The sequence below is a fragment of the Magnolia sinica genome, chromosome 6, assembly GCF_029962835.1.
Source record: "Magnolia sinica isolate HGM2019 chromosome 6, MsV1, whole genome shotgun sequence".
In the NCBI taxonomy this organism is placed as follows: Eukaryota; Viridiplantae; Streptophyta; class Magnoliopsida; order Magnoliales; family Magnoliaceae; genus Magnolia; species Magnolia sinica.
In genome coordinates, this window is record NC_080578.1 from 75134425 (window position 1) to 75140424 (window position 6000).

The following is a 6000-nucleotide window of genomic DNA, read 5'->3' on the forward strand; positions in this document are numbered from 1 at the left end:
AGAATAGAAATGAGATACAACAACACCAAGACTATTCTAAGCTCCAACACAGATTAGAATTAGGTTAACTTACCCCAAGATGAACTCAGAACTGTCAGAATAATGATTCAAAGTGAAGGTTCAAAGATGAAGAAGAACAAGGAAGAATCCAAGATGATTCACCAACTTATCTCTCTCACTTTCTCTCTCTTTTCCACTCTCTTTCCAAGCTAGGGTTAGAGAAAATTCGTATGGAAAAGAGGGTTAGGGTTTAAGGACTATAAATAGGCCTCAAATTGATGAAAATAACCCCAGGGTCAAGGTATACATAAAGTATAACCAAAACCTGCCTCTTACGATCCAACGAAGCACTTCTGGTGGGCCTATAACCACGAAAGGTCGGACTTAAGCTCACTGACCATGGATCTAGGTCAGGCTGAGTTTTCGTACCGATCGGCTCTTCAGATCAGCCGTGGCAGACCACACTCAATTCAACGGTCACGGGATCTCGATCAGGTCCACAAGCACAAGGATATGCCTGGGCCACCTTCCCTGATCAGAGGGTGAAATTGGGTCAGAATCCAACGGTCAGATAGCTTAAAATTATCGCGTAAGCGACACGACTCAGATTCATAAAAACTTATTAAATATCCAACCGTTCTCACACTCTTCACTCCGAACTCAATCAAATCAACCCAGAACATCATTTGGACTTGATTTTCGAGGTGATGGTCAAGCCCATCATAGTGACCGCAACAGCCTAAGATCATCGCCATCGGACTTCCGACGCGCGGTCCAGGTCTGATCCAGATCTTCTAAAAATTTTCCAGAACAACTGGATTTAGCGATGGATCTCAGATTTTAGAGTAACGTAGCGCTAACTAATCTACAAGTTTTGAGCCATGCAGATATAATTTAAAGTGATTGATGCAAATTTCACAAGCAATCGAGTATAGCGCTAATTACCCCAAAAGCAACTACTTAAGGAAAGATTAGCACAAAAATTTCCAAGGTCATTACATGGAGGCTTGGGATTTGGTGGAGAATGGGATGGGATGGAGTGATGCGTGGGAGAGAGGGATGGTGTTGTAGGAAAGAGATATGTGGAGAGATAGAGAGATGACTTTGAGAATGGGAGAGAGATGGGAGCCATGCCTTGTTGGTAAGAGAGGGATGGGTTGTGTATTTGACTTATGATTGATTGATTGATGTGGTAGGTTGTAAAGATTCTCTCGAAATTCACAACTCACAGCATTTTTCTCAAAATAAATGCGGGCCCACAACTCCTAGCCAGGGTATCGCATTAGCGCATGAGACACAGCATTGGAATCATGGCGACGGCTCGGTCACTAGGGTACAAGTTTTGAGTCGAGTCAACATAGATATACAGGATGTGACTTAGGGTTGCACGCAAATGCCGATTACAGGTCGTGACTTGCTAGAATTTGACCGGGAGGACCACGGGAGCCTAAGGAACGGTACGGTCTAAGGTACGGGTCTTACAGGCTAGGCATTGGTATACTACTGGCAGGCGAGTAGTGAGGTCTTTTTCACTCGCTGGGCTACGTGCTGGCAGAGGCGGCAGCCAACTTGGAGTGTACTAGACCTCAATGATGATCTCATAGATGTACAATACTGATATGTGGACTTATTGAGTAGGAGTTGCATACTCAGTATTTTACTCATTGATTCATTCATTCACTATCCACTCAGGCTGGTGTTGCGCAACTAATTATTATGTGTACCTTCGTAATGGACAGGATTTCAGTTGAGGCGCGCGATCAACCTGAGATCAGGAGTTTATTATATTGAGTCTGACTATCCAAATTTAGGTATGGGACTAGTTTACATAGAAGTCCCTTGTGATGGACCCCACAACTTGTGATACTACGTACTATCATCCCAACTTCACACTCTAGTTTGGTCATTTCATTTGCACCGCATATCGCATTACATCCTTAGTATATGATATTTGGCTTACTATGCCTCCATATTGCATAGCTGATCTACATTGCTTCCTCAATATATGATATTGGCTTATTATATTTTTCATTGCATAGCCTGGATAAGGCTAATGGTATTTATGGACTTACTAGCATGCTTCTGCATTGCTCTAATATTGCATACTTGGCACTTACCTTGCGCACACACTTACACCACCCTTTAAGCTTTCTATAAGCTTATGCATGATAGATGTGTGCAGGTGGCGTTAGGTTACAGTAGCGTTGAGCTTTGAGCATGCAGCTGTCTACTGAAGCTTTGATTTTTGATATATGTATTTCCCTTTCAATACTATATTTAAATATTTATATTAATGGATATGTGATGATGATGTTGCCTTTGTGATTTGGGTAAACTTGTGGTTATACTTATTACGAGTTAAATATACATTAGAAAATCCTCCTTGTAGGATCCCAGGATCGGAATCTGGTGTATGGGCATTGGGAGCCGAGAATGGGGTACTAGGGAGGCTGTCGGACAGAATTTGATGATCGTGAATTTTGCAAGCCCAGTTTCCGAGTTTGGGGCGTGACAGGCTTTGTCGTATTAAGGGGCAATTGTTCTAGTTGTGGCCTCCACCGATCAATTTCAAGGATTGATAATGCATTAAGCAACGCATCCATCTCCCTAATCATCGCATCATCTAAATTAGGGGAGTGGGCTGTTGAGGGTCAAATATTGCATATTGACCCCCATTTATAACTTAGTTTTATGAACATGATAATGCTTAATGTTCTATTTTAATCATGTTTGTGTTACAAGGTGAATTTAAGAGCTTGGATTAAAAAGTATGCTAAAAGCATGGATTTAATGCTCAAGAATCACCAAAGCCAAGGATAGATCTTATGAGACCAAGAATAAAGAATTCAAATGCCAAAGATCTAAGAAAACCAAGTCAAGAATGAAGAGAATCAAAGTTTTAAAATGAATTTATGTGATCCTCGACTCATCTAAGCTTCAACCAGTCCTAGTGTCTACTCGACTAGTCTTGGCTTCGCTTCGACTAGTTGAGGCTCCTGCTCGACTAGTCGAAGAATCCTCAACTCGAACTGTAGCAACATGAACTTCTAAATTCCCCTTGTCACGCCCCAAACTCGGAAACCAGGCTCACAAAATTTTCGACCGCTGAATTCAGCACCGACAGCCTCCGTAATATCCCATTCTCAACTCTCGGCACCCATAATCAGGTTCCGATCCTTAGATCCTAAAAGAAAGATTTTTAACATGAATTTGATTCGTAATAAGCATAACCATGAGCATAACCCACGAACAATAACTAACACACCATCACAAAATCCATTATGATCAAAAGCTTTAAGGTACAACATGCATAAAGGGGAAATACAATATCGATAATTAAAAATTCCAGAAGCTCTACGGCATGCTCCTACTCCTGCTCAGCTATGGTTTAGCATCACCTGCACGCATCAATCGTGAATAAGCTTATAGAAAGCTTAAAGGGTGGTGAAGGTGTGTGCACAATATAAGCGTGCTCAAAATACAATATTAAAGTAATGCAGAATATATGATAAGTCCATAAATGCAATCAGCCATACCAAGGCTATGTAATGTAAGACATGAATGCTATCAGCCATATCAAGATTATGTGATGCAAGGTATGAATGATGTCGGCCATACCAAGGCCATGGGATGCGAGATGCAACTCCAGCACACCAATCCTCATCCGAATCCACATATTAATGTAGTTCATCACTAGAGCATCAAATATTAGTACAGCTCTCACTTTAGATAATCACCAAGGTTTAGTACATTCTAAATGACACTGCTCCTTTTCAAGGCGGGCAGTTCAAGTGAGCATAAGAAAACTCACTATCCGCCTGGCCAATAGTCTGCCAATACCTATCCAGCACGTCCATAGAGGACCCATTTCCGAGCTGGTCATACTCAGCCTAGCAATTGCCCCTTACCCTTGGGCAAGTAAGGCCATACCCCTTCCAACCGACCACAACATAGTGGGAGATGCGGCCTCCTGGTATTTGGTCATCGTGCACTCATGTATTCACTAGGTCTCGACATTGGAGCGTCTTCCGGTATCGTCAAGTTTTATGGCATCCTGATGCTAATAACAGTATTTCCAGTATCCAATCCTCTCATCCACAATATGCCTATAGAGGCTACGGCCCTGTTGTCACTAAGGCGTAAAGTAATCACAACACACAATGCAAGATGTATGAGTCTTACAATCCAATCATACATCAATCCTACGTATACTTCCTGCTCATGTGAAACAACTCCGCCTATCAGGGAGTCCCATAACAACTTGCCCAATGACATATACAATGGTCAACCACATCTCATATCAAGCATACAAATGATGTGTATGGGCATGTATCATGATGATATGCTAAACATACTCATAATTGCCATCGACAATCGGCCTCGATAATCGCCCTACATGCAAGGTGGGGTCCATAGATGAACAGTCGATCTAAACCATAATATGAAGATCGACCCTCGGTCGTGGATATATCAATTCCGGTAGCACGGAGTCTACCGCGAGGATGAACCATGCAACATCAATGAGGCTTAATAATTTGGGTTAACCAACTAAGAGAATGATGATAATGGACCTATCAAGGCCTAAAAGAAGGTCATAATGTGGACATTTAACCATCATTGCCCATTAATGTGGACATTTAACCAACATTGCTCCCAAGGAGTGGCCCACATAGAGCCATACGTATAGTGGGCCCATGGCCTCACATAAGGGCCTAACATACATCACCATGGGCCTCACTCATGGGCCTAATAAACATGATGATGGGCCTCACTCATGAGCCACATATGCATCACATTAGGCCTCATCATATGGGCCTCATATACATCAAATGTGATGCAATACATGGGCCTCAAATACATCACAATGGGCCTCTTATACGAGTTCAATATGCATCACATCAAGGTGGGCCTTAACAGATGGGCCACAAATACGAAAGGGTGGGCCTCATGGATAGGCCACAAATACATCAAGGTGGGCCCCATGGATGGGCCATAAATACATCAAGGTGGGCCTTATGGATGGGCCACAAATACATCAAGGTGGGCCGCATCACATGGGCGGCAACATCTATACCATTCATCTATTTAACAGATCATTTTAGAGCATTACCCAAAAATGAATCACATCAGAAGATCATCTGGACCATACCACAAATAACAGTGGAGATAATGATTTTCACCCTTAAAATTTCCAAAGGCCCACCATAACAGTTATTTTTCATCCAATCTGTTCATATGGTCACAAATACTTGAATTAAGAGGAAAACATATTCCATATTGGTCCAAAACTTTTGTGACCCCAAAGGAGTTTCAATCGTACACGTTAATTCCCCATTGTTTTTAGCAGTGTGGTCCACTTGATAATTAGATTTGTCTTGTTTCTTTTTCTGTCTCAAGCATTAAGATGAGTTCACCATTTAGATGGACGATTTGAATGTAATACATACATCATAAGGTGGGCCCCACACATGGACGGTGTGGATTAATGTATACATCATAGAGGGACACACAAAACTTGTCACATCAATACAGTGACTATGAAGCTGGTGGATTCTCACCGTCCAGATGGACGGTTGGGATGAAACACATCAAAAAGGTGGGTCCTACATGGGGCCCAACACATACATATGTGTGTGTGTGTATATAATATAATAATATTATATTTATTTCTATTATTATTATTATTATTTTAAAACAAACCAACGTCCACGCCCTTGATGGCCTAGATGTAAAATACATATATATCATGGGGCTACTCCTACCACCGTCCAAGTATGGACGGTGTGGATATAAAACACTTACATCAAGGTGGGTCCCACCCACACGTGTCACACATGTGGGGTGGGCTCACATCCATGACAAATGGATGGTTGGGATATACAGATACATCACGGTTGGTCCCACAAGCATTTGCTGGGTTAAGTCAACAGCTTTGAGCTGCGTGGGATCCACCATCTGGATGGACGGTATGATAAACACAAACATCAAGGTGGGCCATTG